This window comes from Bombina bombina, chromosome 7 (genome assembly GCF_027579735.1).
Source record: "Bombina bombina isolate aBomBom1 chromosome 7, aBomBom1.pri, whole genome shotgun sequence".
Lineage (NCBI taxonomy): Eukaryota > Metazoa > Chordata > Amphibia > Anura > Bombinatoridae > Bombina > Bombina bombina.
In genome coordinates, this window is record NC_069505.1 from 425,074,791 (window position 1) to 425,089,096 (window position 14,306).

Sequence of the window (14,306 nt, forward strand, 5' to 3'; positions counted from 1 at the left end):
CTATTACACATGCAGTTCCCCATTGCACTACTAATCCTCCTTCGGGAGGGGCCCTCTTAATGCCAGTCTTTTCTGAACAGTCGAAGTGTCTGTGGCCTTTAGTGCTTTACATCGCCCTGCTAAGCTCAAGCGAAAGGTTAAATATTGCTATCCTTCCCAGGGGTCATTTATCAACTTGTTGGATTTATCTGATACTAGATTATCCGCTGATGAAGATGCCTCTGATACTTCAGAGGAGGCTCTTTCTGGGTCGGAATCGGCTGCCTCTAGGCCTCCGGCTGCAGAGGAACCAGACTTTAGATTTAGGATAGAACACTTACGCTTTTTGTTGAAGGACGTGTTGGCTACGTTAAAGGTTCTGGAACCCAAGTTACTAGAGAAACCTTCTATTCCTAAGCTTGATAAGGTTTATGAAGACAGGGTGGTGCCACAAATTTTCCCGGTTCCGTAAAGATGGCAAATATTATTAAGAATGAATGGGAAAGGCTTGGATCCTCCTTTTCCCCTTCTTCTTTTAAGAAATTGTTCCCGGTTCCTGACTCCCAATTAGAGTTGTGGGGGTCTGTCCCTAAAGTGGATGGAGCTATCTCCATGCTTGCTAAGCACACCACTATCCTGCTTGGGGATAGTTCATAGTTTAAAGAGCCCATGGATAAGAAGCTGGAAACTCTGTTAAGAAAAATGTTTCAGCACACAGGATTTTTGTTTTAGCTGCCAATGGCGGTTGCTGCGGTGGCTGGAGTCGCTACCTATTGTTGTGACTACCTGTCGGAGATGATCAAGGTGGAAACTCCACTCGATGAGATCCAGGAAAGATTTAAGGCCTTGAGGGTTGCTAATAATTATTTGTGATGCATATACGCATATTTTCCGCTTGAATGCTAAGACATCAGGCTTTTCTGTTCTAGCCCATAGGGCTCTATGGTTGAAGTCTTGGTCGACTGACATGACCTCCAAATCTATATTACTTTCCCTTCCATTTAAGGGGGAAGGTTCTTTTTGGTCCATGACTGGACTCTATTAAATCCACGGTCAATGGGGGCAAGGGTGCCTTTTTACTGCAGGATAAGAAAATTTTAGCTAAAGGACAAGGTCCTAATTTTCGCCCCTTTCGTTCGTATAAGTTCCAACGTCAGCAGCCCTCCGCGAAGTCTGATCAGTCCAAGGGAACTTGTAAACCAGCTCAATCTTGGAACAAGTCCAAGCAGAACAAGAAGCTCGCCAAGACAAAATTGGCATGAAGGGACGGCCCCCGATCCGTCACTGGATTGTGTGGGGGGCAGACTATTTCTCTTTGTGGAGGCTTGGCAGGGAGACGTGCAAGACCCTTGGGTTCTGGAGGTCGTTGTCCAGGATTACAGAATAGGTTTCAAATCTTATCCACCCAGGGGCAGATTCCTCTTATCAAACCTGTCTTCAAGACCAGAAAAACGAGATGCCTTTCTAGGGTACGTGAGGGATCTCTCCTCCCAAGGAGTCATTGTGCCAGTTCCTCTAGCAGAAAGAGGTCTGGGATACTACTCAAACCTTTTTGTGGTCCCAAAGGAGGCGGCTATGTTTCACCCGATCCTTGACCTAAATTTTCTGTTGGTACCATTGTTCAAGATGGAAATGATGAGGTCTATTCTGCCCTTAGTTCAAGAAGGACAGTTCATGACCACAATAGACTTGAAGGATGCTTACCTTCATGTTCCAAAACACAAGGATCACTTCAAGTTCTTAAGATTCGCTTTTCTGGATGAGCACTTCCAGTTTGTAGCTCTTTCCTTCGGTCTGGCTACTGCTCCAAGAGTCTTCCAGAGACATTGCAGTAGCGCCTTATTTGGATGACATTCTGGTCCAAGCTCCATCCTGCCGGCTGGCAGAAGACTATTCGAGAGCTCTTCTTCAATCTCATGGATGGAAGATAAACCTAGGAAAAAGTTCTCTGGTTCCAAGTACCAGAGTGAAGTTCCTGGGCACGATAATAGATTCCATATCCATGAAGATATTTCTTACAGACCAGAGAAGTTGCAAAATTACTTCCAGTTGTCTTGTCCACCAGACCTCCTCAAGGCCATCTGTGGCCCGGTGTATGGAGGTGATTGGGCTCATGGTGTCCAGCATAGATATCCCATTTGCCAGTTTCCATCCAGGAAGACACAGGGCCGATGGACTCTGGAGGAATCTCTTCTCCCGATAAACATTCTGGAACTTGAGCGATCTTCAACGTTCTGAGGGCTTCTGGGTTTGTCCCAGTTTGTCAGATTCCAATCGGACAACATTACCTCAGTGGCTTACATCAACCATCAGGGGGAACAAGAAGCTCCCCTGCCAAGTATCTCAGATTCTGGATTGGGCAGAGGCCCACAACTGCTCGCTGTCAGTGATCTACATCCCAAGTGTGGACAAATGGAAAGTGGAGTTTCTCAGCAGACAATCATTTCATCTGGGGGAATGGTCTCTCCATCCCGAGGTGTTTGCGGATATTTACAACAGATGGGGAACGCCAGAGATAGATCTCATGGCGTCCAGACTCAATACCAAGCTACCCAAATACGGGTCGCGGTCCAGGGATCCCCAGGCAGAGCTGCTAGATGCCTTAGCAGCGCCTTGGGGGTTCAACCTAGTTTACATTTTTCCACCGTTGCCACTTCTAACTCGGGTAGTGGCCCGCATCAAGCAGGAGCAAGCCTCGACTATTCTAATTGCTCCGTTGTGGCAGAGCAGGATGTGGTTTGCAGACCTGGTGGGGGTGTCGTCTCCTTCATGGAGGTTACCTTGTTGCCGGGATCTGCTGGAGCAGGGTCCTTTTGTTCACCAAAATCTATATTCTCTGAGACTGACTGGGTGGAGATTGAACGCTTAGGCCTAGCCAAGAGAAGTTTTTCTGAAAAAGTGATTTATACTCCTATTCAGGCCAGAAAGCAGGTCACCCGTCGAGTCTACCATAAGGTGTGGAGGACCTACTTATACTGGTGTGAAGAACGTGGATTCCCCTAGCATATAAGGTCAGGGTATCCAGGATTCTGTCCTTTCTTCGAGATGGGTTGGAGAAGGGACTTGCTGCTAGTTCCATAAAGGGACAGATTTCAGCTCTATCGGTATTCGACAAGAGGCTCGCTGAGCTTCCTGATATTCAGTCTTTTGTTTAGGTTCTGTCTAGAATCAGGCCTGTATTCAGACATTCCGCTCCTCCTTGTAGTTTAAATTTGGTTTTTAAGGTTTGGCAGAGGGCCTCGTTTGAGCCCATGCATTCGGTTAACATTAAGTTACTGTCTTGGAAGGTTCTTTTTCTATTGGCAATTGCTTCGGCACGCAGAGTCTCTGAGATGGCGGCCTTGCAGTGTGAGCCTCCTTACCTAGTCTTTCATGCTGATAAGGCTGTTCTTCGCACTGGGTTGGGTTTTCTCCCTAAGGTTGTGTCTGATCGCAACATCAATCAGGAGACATCCTCCTTCGAAGGAGCGATTACTTCATAATTTGGATGTGGTTTGGGCTTTGAAATTCTATCTTCAGGCTACAAAAGATTTTAGACAGACTTGTTTATCTATTCTGGGAAGTGCAGAGGGCACAAGGCCTCTTCCACTTCCCTATCTGTTTGGTGGAGGAGCATCATCCGCTTGGCATATGAAATTGTGGGACATAAGCCTCCTCAGAGGGTTACGTCTCATTCAACCAGAGCTGTGACTTCTTCTTGGGCCTTCAAAAATGAGGCCTCTCTGGAGCAGATTTGTAGGGCGACTACCTGGTCCTCCTTACATACTTTTTCAAAATTTTACAAATTTGGCGTTTTTTCTTTGGCTGAAGCAGCTTTTGGGAGAGGTTTTACAGGCTGTGGTGCCTTCAGAATAGGGTCCACCTATCTTTTTACCCTCTCGTTTTCATTCAGTGTCCTCTAAAGCTTGGGTATATGTTTACCACAAGTAAGAAATGAAGCCGTAGACTCTACTCATATTAAGATGGAAAACGTAAATTATGCTTACCAGATAATTTCCTTTCCATCTGTATGAGCAGAGTCCACGGCCCCCGCCCATTTTTTTCTTTTGGGCGGACCTACATTTTTGTTATTCTTCTGGCACCTTGTATACCCTGATATTTCTCCTACTGTTCCTTGTTCCTTCTGCAGAATGACTGAGGGATGAGGGGAGTGGGGGATGTATTTAAGCCTTTGGCTGGGGTGTCTTTGCCTCCTTCTGGTGGCCAGGTTCTGTATTCCCACAAGTAAGGAATTAAGCCGTGGACTCTCCTCATACAGATGGAAAGGAAATGATCTGGTAAGCATAATTTATGTTTTTATTTCCCTTGTGATGTTGGTCCAATAAGAAGTTATACAGGGACAGTGCCACCAGATATGCAGGAAAGTGCCTGGTTTCTCACAAGGTCTCCAGCAGTCTGGAGATGAGTTTCTAAAGATAGTGGCTAATCTGGACGGGATGAGATACCCAGCAATTTGACATTCATCTCAATAATTTGTATGGAAGATGTGAATTTAGTCATGTTTTGAAATATAATGGATCTATCTTTCTGAGAGAGAGGGGTCTGCAATTCAATTTACCATTTCCTTGTGTAAGAAGGCATACTCCTGGATTGGTGGGTTAAAAGTAGATTGTACGTTAGTGTTTAAGATCCCCTCATGAAGGAGCTGGAATGGCATAGGGTTTTCAAAGGCTGTGAGGGGCCTGTATATGCATTTTTTTTGTCAGCATAGTACTGATAAAGTGCACTAGTTGTTGATACCTAAACCAATGGTAGAATACCCTTGTATGAAAGTCTTGGAGATCCGTCCTTCGTTTTATTTTGCCATTCTGCAAAACATCATAACAAGGAGCCATTGATGGGGAGCGTAGGAGTATGTGTTGGGTTTGGGATATTTGGGATCAGCAAGTTCGGATTGAAGAATAATGGGGTCAATGGGGAGGGATTTGTGTAAATAGTGGGTGTTTTTGATAAGTGTTCGTGCCATATTTTATATGTGTCCCCTGTCAGTTTAGTTAGATGAGGGCCAAACTTCCTTTGTTGGTGGGGTAGCCAACAGTAGCTCCCTAGTTGTGTCACCTCCGCTAAGGCATGTTCTCACCCATTCTTTATTTGGAGCATTGTTGCACCAGGCAATAATCCGTGTTAGGAAGACTACCCATCTGTAATATTGTAAGTGTGGAACCCCAAGGCCCCCTTTCTCTTTTGTATGGTACATTGTGTTTTTTGCTATTGCCTGTCTTGTTCTGATATAGATAGATATATAGATATATATATATATATATATATATATATATATATATATATATATATATATATATATATATATATATATATATATATTAATGAGGTTTTGTAGTATAAATAAATGGGAGTCTGGAATGGTTATTGGGATTGTTTGGACTATGTATAAAGTTTTTGGCAAGATGAGATTTTAACAGCGTTAATCCTCCCTATCCATGATAGCAGTTTATTTTGCCAGGAGCGTAGTTCCTGTTGTATATTTTTGGTAAGTGTAGTATAGTTGAGTGAGAGTAGGTGGTCTGTAGATAGATGTATTCCTAGATACTTTATTGATTGATTATGATATTTGAATTTGTAATCCGTCTCTATCCTTTGGATATCTGCTTGGGAGAGGGCAATACACAGGAATTTGGATTTACACGGGTTACCAATTTTCTGGTTCCTAAAATAGTAGACTTGCACATAGGACCAGTCACCCTTTCGTGATTTAAAAAAAGTGTTTGTTTTTCATAAATATTTATTTTGATTGGGTTCATATTTATTCTGAAGCATATATATACATTCCTTTAACCTGCTCTGTGGGACATGGACTGTGTTTTCTTGCTGATTCTCCTGCTGTATGTTACTGAATGTTTTTAATACTTCTAATCCTTAACATACTTATAGCAACATAATAGTCTGAACTTGTTTGCATGGGTGCATTTCATTTTTTAATAGAAGTATTATTACAGTATACAAAAATGGTTCAAGTAATACTTATTACTGTTTTAGCTGCATATGCACATATGCTGCGCATGAAATGTGCACCCTGATTAAAGCACCATATCAACTCAAGAGGTGGCGTGTATCCTGTCGGTAGAAATTTAATTTGCACCATACAAATTATCACTGACTCCCTAACCAGGTGTGGTGTAAGAACACTGGTGCTCAGGACATGCACAGCATATGTCCGTAGGCAGATTAAGATACTTACTAAAATTTAGCTTGTGCAAAAATACTTCTGTTCAAAACTGAAACACGTTAATGCAAGTTCAAATTTTCACCATTTTGTCCCTTTAAAGGGCATAAAAGGCACTAAGCCCTTTAAGGCTGCCTCTTATATCTGTGGATTTTGACAGTTTTTCACAGCTAGACAGCGCTAATTCATGTGTGCCATATAAATAACATTATGCTTACTCTCGTGGAGTTATTTGAGTCAGCACTGATTGGCTAAAATGCAAGTCTATCGAAATCACTGGGATAAGGGGACAGTCTGCAGAGGCTTAGATACAAGGTTATCACAGAGGTAAAAAGTGTATTAATATAACCATGTTTGTTATGCAAAACTGGGGAATGGGTAATAAAGGGATTATCTTTTTAGACAATAACGATTCTTGAGTAGACTGTCCCTTTAATAAACTCATCACTATTTGACAATTAAAAAAATGCAACATCCTTCTATTAAAATCACAGAATGAAATTTGAATAGACACTTATTTGTTACCCATCAGTTCTGGAAGTTTAACAAAAAGAATAGTCACTGTGTGATATGATCTAACATCTCACCATGCACTGCGCTAGCGAGGGTTTGAAATGCACGTGCCCGCTTTGTGTATTTCAGGGGTTTAAAAGATTATCTGCAGAAAAAGGGTAACATTTCTAGACCTTGAATTGTGATTATTAGATGTGCAAAACTGTTATTTGTTTGACTAATAATGAATAATAATTTCTGGAACAATATTAAAGGGACATGAAACACAATTTTTTTCTTTCATTATTCCGATAGAGAATACAATTTAAAAAAAGTTTTCTAATTTACTTTTATTATCAAATGTCCTTCGTTCTCATGTTATTCTTTGTTGTAGTGATATCTAGATAGGCAGCGTGCACTACATGACAGGAAATAGTGCTGCCATCTAGTGCTCTTGTTAATGTATAACATTGTAGCAAAACTGCTGATATATATTACTGCAGAGACGTGCACACTGCTAAACTTACTTTCCTGATTTTCAACAAAGGCTAACCATTCAACAAAGAAAATTTGATAATAGATGTACATTGGAAAGTTTTTTAACATTGTATGTTCTATCTGAATCATGAGATAAAAATTTTGGGGTTCCCTGTCTCTTAAATGAAAGACTGCAGCACTCGTTCATTTCCGTTCTCTATCTTTTAGATAGAACAAATATGTACTCATAGGTTGTATTAATTTGTTCTGCTTGTTCCAGAAATGCTGGCCAAAATATTTAAACTTCAATTGAATTGTTTGTCTTGGACGTCTGGTAATTATTAAATATATTTAGTGCACCATGTCCCTTTAAATCTATATTATAAAGTGATGCAAAAGTGAAAACTGCCTTTTAGTGAACTGTTTGTTTTATACACTGGCTCTTAGCACAGCAAGCGGCTGACTGTCCAGTAGTCATGTTAATTTCAAAGCTCAGAGAATCTGTAGCACTAAGCTCTATTTTTTTGAACAGTAGAAAAACTGGTGTGCTGTCTCCTTTAAGTCCCCTAGCCCCGCCCCTCACTCCTGATTGACAGAGCTGGCCCTGGTCACATGACCTGCCTCTATTTGAAGGTCACAAAAAAAGCAGCTTCCTTCAGAGAGGGAGAGAGAGAGCGAGAGGGAGGAGAGCGCAGAGAGAACGATCAATGCAAAATGGCTGCCAGTCTCTGGTTTATGCACATTTCCCTTTAAAGAAGAAAAAAAAAAAATAGTGTTTGGAATTTATTATTAATTTTTTTTTTTTTCTTTTTTTTTTTTTCCGTTTACATTTATTTTGTGTATTTGTTTTTTTTTGTACTGGATTTACCTTGTATGCCTCAGATTGCTGGATTATTGCACAGTGCACTTTATAAGGTTAGTATTGCTGATATCTGTACTGCGTCTTACCTTGTTAATTATAGACGCGACCTATAATTAAATCCCTTTTTTATTTATTTATTTTTTTTCCAAAGGGGGTTGCACTCTATACCCCACTCTGTTTCCAGATCATGTTTACTATGTCTGCGTTTTTTTCCTCATTTTCTCCCGTCTGTTGTACAGTGTCATGTACACAGCAGATCCTTTACACCTCTGCAACTTTGCTGCAGTAAAATATTTGTATTTTTCACGCCTTCGAAATAAAACTTTACTATGCCCTTTTTTTGATGGGATTAACAATTGTTTTTTTTTCACTGCACAATTGCTTAAAATATTTATATTTATCTGTTTTTGTTCTTCGCTGTAACATTTTATAATTTTTTTAGCTGTTGATCATTTTCTAAATTATTTGACTCCATCTAAAATATTGAATATTTTTAGTTGGTTATGATTTTGTTCTGTGTGTATTTTATATATGAAATGAAGAATATATACATATTTTTAATTGAACATCATTTTTATTTTTCTAACTGTTTTTGTTTTTATATTTTTTAATATATATTTTGTCTACTGGGGAAATTCATGCTACTGATTTGTGCTTAAATATCAACGGATTTGCATTCTCAATGCCACTGAGGCCTAACAAGAGGATACCGAAGGAAGGGAGGGAGGGGGGGGGAGGAGAGAGAGTGAGAGGTGGGGGGCTGGGGATATATTTTGTTCCTTTGCTGAATGCGTACATGCTGCTGTATATATGCAAACTGCAGGCATCTGCAATGTTTGTGATCTGAGTCTACTCTGAGTTTTATTTTTAAAAGCTTTGTTTGAAGGGGTGTGTGCTGGGCTACAGAAAGGTGCCAATTACTGTTTGATTGTTGTGTCACATAGGATTAAATCCTCTTTACATACTTAACCCTTTAAGAATAATCGAATAAATAAAGAATATAAAGGATAATAGTTAACTGTTTAATGTGTTTACATATGGCGCTTCTACTTGATGTTGTTTAACCAAATTCTAAATGTTATAGGAGAAGAGGGGTAGGCAGGTATTTAAATTTAGTCTTGAACCTAAGCTGTCAAGCAGTAGTATCGCAGTACGTGTTTATATAAACAAGCAGAATGGCGAATCATTTTCGTTTGTAGAACAAAATTTATATATATATATTACATTTGTAAGATTCATTTTTTTGTGACTTTGAGGGCAGTTATGCAATTTGTATAGGGAAATTGTTGTTTCTTTAATCACTTGGTTTCAAGATGATGGGGCACAGTGTCCCCCATTTCGCTGTGTTGCAGAGTGTTTAGTCTATCGCCACCCAAACACGTGAACTGTGCCTTCCAGCGTACTCTTGTCAAACCCACTACATCAGCTTCCAGGACGCTCTGCTTTGTACCAGATTTGTGTTTGGTCGGTTTTCCGATAGTTGTTTTTGTTGTGATTGCTGTTAAGTGAGATCTACGTGTGTGTGTGTAGGACGGTTAGGTAATTTTGCACCTCATTGCCCCAGCTTCCACTCCAACGCAAACACGGTGAGTATGCTGGGCAGAATGGCATGCGTTGCTTGTAAGTTCACACCCCTTGTTTATAAAATGATCTCTCAACTGTTAAACAAATAAGAATATAATCTCACTGTGCACAAAATGTATTTTTAGAAAAAATATTTGTTCCTAAATGAAATCTGACCAGTCTGGTTAAAAGGTATATTTGTGTATTATTATTTATTATTTTTTTTCACCTCATTTTATTTTTTTAAGAGACCATTTTCAACATTAGACTTTAGTGGTCAAAACAGAATTTATGCTTTGTATATTTTGATTGTTTTTGTTTAGGTTTGTGATCAGTTTGTTTTTAAAGCATAATGATGATACAGGTTCAGATCCCCAAATACGGAATTGCAAAATCCAAACATTTTAATATATTTTTTTTTAAAGTTTTCATCAAAAAAAGCTATTTTCCTCCCCTGTAAGTCACAGTATTCTCTGCCTGTGTCTTTTTGGTTTGTTTTTTTGTGTTCTTTAATGCAAATAATAGTCTATTTATTTCAAACTAATTATTACCTTTCTTATTACAGTACTGAGGGCCCCATATATACAAAAGTATTAAAAAATTATGTAAAACTACCTTTAGGTTACATGTATAAGCTGTATTACGTCATGTAAATAATATCTAAATCGGTGCTCGACAAACCCAGGAGCCAGGGAGCCACTGGCTCCTAGAATTTTACCCCTGGCTCCTAATTTTTTGGGTTATTCTCCATATATCTATGTACAGATCCCGCTGTCTGGCTTCTAAATATTCTTACTGCCTCCTAATTTTTAAACAGATTTGTCGAGCACTGACCTAAATGACATAGATATTGTTATATACAATTGGTCCCATCCCCCTCTCCAAACTGTCCCACTTTACAGATGCAGATTTTCCCAAATCCAAACTGTTCTGAAATCCAAACCTTTTCTGGTCCCAAGCAGTTTGGATACAGGGTTTTCAACCTGTACTGTAACGCCAGTTCGCCTTCTCTATATGATATTGGTATATAAGAGCCCGAATGTTGGCAGATCACCTTCATAAGAGCTGACTACAACAGTGCGGATCTCGGCAGGGCCCTCTACCCATTTAAACCCTATAAATGTTACCCTGTACACCGCCTATGTTTATAGCGCTGCAGAATCTGTTGGCGCTCTACAAATAACTAATAATAATGATAATAGAGTATGAATCGTATGACATCTTAAGGAAGGATCACTTGACTTGTGTACCTAAAAGAAACATTCTACTTGAAAATGTTTATTAATTTTGGGTAACCAACACCTTGGTTACCCAAAAGATGCAGTAGGTTTGTCTTTTACCTACTGCATCTTTTGGTCTTATGTATTAATAAAGAAACTTTGCTTTTATCGGAGGGCTCCACATTTTGATTTTTAGTGCGAGGATATTTCTATTGTCTTGGCGGTATTGGTCTGGGGGCGTTGGTGAGGCTTCCACTTCCTTGGCACCCAGTGTGTGGAGTATCTGTTTACGGAGGAACGTTGTTTTCGTTGCACAAAAAACGCCAATTAGTGCTGATTCATGAATAACTACACGTGACTGAGCACAGTTATATATGGCACACGTGAACTAGCAGCGTCTTGCTGTGGAAAGCTATAAAAAATGTACTAAGATAAGAGTCGGCCTGTAGTGGCTTAGAGACCAGCAGAAATATTAGAGGTTTAAGGGTTATAAAGTATATTAAAAGGCCACTAAACCCAAAATCTTTTTTTCTTGATTTAGATAGAACATACAAATTTAAACAACATTTTACTTCTATTATTTATTTTGCTTCATTTTTAGATATCCTTATTTGAAGAAAAAGCAATGCACATGAGTGAGCCAATCACATGAGGCTTCTATGTGCAGCAACCAATCAGCAGCTACTGAGCATATCTAGATATGCTTTCCAGCAAAGCATATCAAGAGAATAAAACAAATTACATAATAGAAGTAAATTAGAAAGATGTTTAAAATTGCATTCTCTTTCTAAATCATGAAAGAAAAAATGTGGGTTTCATGTCCCTTTAATATAACAATGTTGGTTGTGCGAAGCTGGGGAATGGGAAGTAAAGGCGTTATCTATCTTTTAAAATATTGGAGTAGCCTGTCCCTTTAATTTTGTCATTACTTCTAGTTCTTGCTCCACAGATAAATTTCACACTTATGCTCAAAATTAAGTCGGATGCATATTTTTGAGAGCCTGATAACTGGTTCTGTATGTAGCTGTATGTAAAACAATCTAAAAAATAAGCTGTGGGGTAACATTTACAAAACAAAACCAGGGTACTGCGCTTCTCATATGGTGATATAGACTAATCTCTAAACTTCCCCTAGTTGTAATCAATACTGATCTGATAAAGAATAGATCTGGACAAATGGTTTTCCTTTCGCATTTAGCTGTTGGGCCGTCCAGCTTAGAGTCAAGGGGCCACGTTCTGGCCCTCTAGCACTTTATATCTGCCTTCCACTATTACTTATTTATCATGGAGGTACATTGTAGCATATTCACCAGGATTGTATCTCAAAGTAAAATTTGAAGTGTTTTACAATCCAAACACGCCCCTTTAAAAGCATCTTGCGTACGTTTCTCACCTCTGCAGTGCCAGTTAGGTACAGCTATATAAGGGCTCTTGTGCATATCACCCAATGGCGGTGCAGCATTATAAGAGTCCTCAGTGTTATGCAATGCAGCTTCTCTGAGGTAGTGGTGGCGCTTAAAAAAACTATACTTTTCCAAATTCAATTACAGGAAACCTAGGCAAATTAAATAATTGTGCGTTGCTTTTTAATATGCATAATTGCACCTTTTATAGGGAAATCAATTTTGATTTAAAAATCCTTTTAATAGAATTTCTGCTGTTCCTTCATCACCCGCGGACAACAATAATAATGTGCCCTGTTGTTAAAAGATGGTTTTAACATGACCGGGAGGCCGCACACTTGTAGTTCCAAGTTCCCTTGTGTGTCACTTTCTTTTCTTCCTTTTCTGCAAAATAAAGTGAATTAAAGAAAAAAAGTACAAATATTTCCTTTTATAAGCCATGTCATTCTGTCACTGGAATGGATTTTCTTTTGCACATGGAACGTACATTTTAATATACGATATACATTTTTATACATTTTTCTCATCCATTTCCCGTCAGTTTGAGGCTCATGAATCCTCTTCTCCCACTTTGGGTTCCACGGTCTCTCTTACCCTCAGTTTGTGGCTCCGGGGCCCTATGGAGCTGTTTCTTACTCACATACTCATTACCTTTTTGTTGGCGTCCTGCGATTGACCCCAGTGTCAGACTTTATTAAATCTTCCGCATTGCTAGCTGACCCTTAGGTTTCCTAAAAAGTTGGTTTGTTTGATGGGGGCATCAGACCTTTTGTGGCGTTGTGTATGGTCACTGTGGTTTCCCTGTGTGCGATTCCTTGCGGTTGGGGATATGACTCTCACTCACGCTCCCTCCAGCTGTTATAATCCAGTCATTTAGAGTTCTCCTTTTCTTTAGCCACAAGTCTAAACAGAAGATAAACCTCTGATGAGCGCACTAACGTGATACCAACTCTTTATCCTATATAAATGTAGGTGCAGATTCGCGGAGGATGACATTTAACCTTAAGCAATAACGTGACCTGGTGCAATCCCAGATAATTTGTTTTAAAGTAGATTCATACAGACTGACATATTGGTAAACTGAGACACCTAATGCTTAGCCACTTTCTTAACCCCATTAATAATCTGACCACCGTGTAGTATTTAAATTACTTGTTTTTATGCCTGTGGGGGGGGGGTTCCTGTCAACAAATAAAGTCAGTGAGCATTAAAGGGACACTCAAGTCAAAATAGGCTTTTATGATTCAGAAAGAGCAGCAGTTTTAAGATACTTTCCAATTTACTTCCACTGTCAAATTTTGCACAATCTCTTTATATTCACACTTTTTGGGAAACAAGATCCTACTGAGCGTGTGCAGAAGCTCACAGGGTATACATATACTAGTCTGATTGGCTGATGTCTGTCACATGATACAGGGGGCGTAAAATGAGAGAGAAAATACAATTTAAATGTATTTCCTTCTGGTTTGTTTCCATTTAAACACCTTGTAATCACGGTCTGCTGCAGTCTTGCAATAAATTAACAATTGTGTGTGAACAAAAATTCAATGTATTAACACTTTGCGGCAGTTACTTTTTAATAGCTATATCCCCAATACACATTTGCTCTTGCCTTATTTAGAGAAGCCAGTCCGTACTTCTACCTAGAGAAGAGAAGCCTAGCAACAGTTGTTAGTAAAACGTGAGTTGTTCAGGAACTGTATCTATTTGCAGCTTCCTATTCTCAACATTTTAATTGATGTACAGTATATGTAAATATTAATGAATTGTAAAGGACCTGTTTTCAATAAATGTTAGAAATCAGGGCTTGACAAACCCAGGCGCCAGCTGGAATTTTACCCCTGGCATCTGACTTGTTTGTTTATTCGACCCATGTCAAAATTTTTAATGCTGTCCAGGGATGCACCCCTTGAAAAGCCATTTGAGTATGTTTATCATCTTCTCTGCTATAGCCATATAAGGACAGATAAATGCATTCTTGCACTCGTAATGCAGTCACTGTGTAGCATGTTGCAGGGTTTGTTTTTTGATCCAGCTTGGTTCACTGCATTGTGAGGAGGTTGAGACCATTGATTGGATACTACGTGCGCATGCAGTTTCTGATTGGCCCGTATCCTGCTGAGCACTAA

The 14,306-nt window shown here is 39.5% G+C and overlaps 2 protein-coding genes across 6 annotated transcripts in view; both read left to right on the forward strand.

The window, feature by feature from the left end:
- The window catches only part of FAM83F (family with sequence similarity 83 member F), an 818,594-nt gene that overhangs the window by 229,891 nt on the left and 574,397 nt on the right, over nt 1-14,306 (forward strand). The window lies entirely within an intron of this gene.
- TNRC6B (trinucleotide repeat containing adaptor 6B) overlaps nt 1-14,306 on the forward strand; it is a 330,819-nt gene that overhangs the window by 44,540 nt on the left and 271,973 nt on the right. Inside the window, exon 1 of one of the 5 annotated variants that reach the window (XM_053721287.1) lies at nt 7,785-8,044. The exons of the other annotated variants lie outside the window; for them this stretch is intronic. The gene's annotated coding sequence lies outside the window, so the exon portion shown is untranslated. Of the gene's footprint in view, nt 1-7,784; nt 8,045-14,306 lie in introns of those variants that run through there. 5 annotated transcript variants of the gene reach the window in all.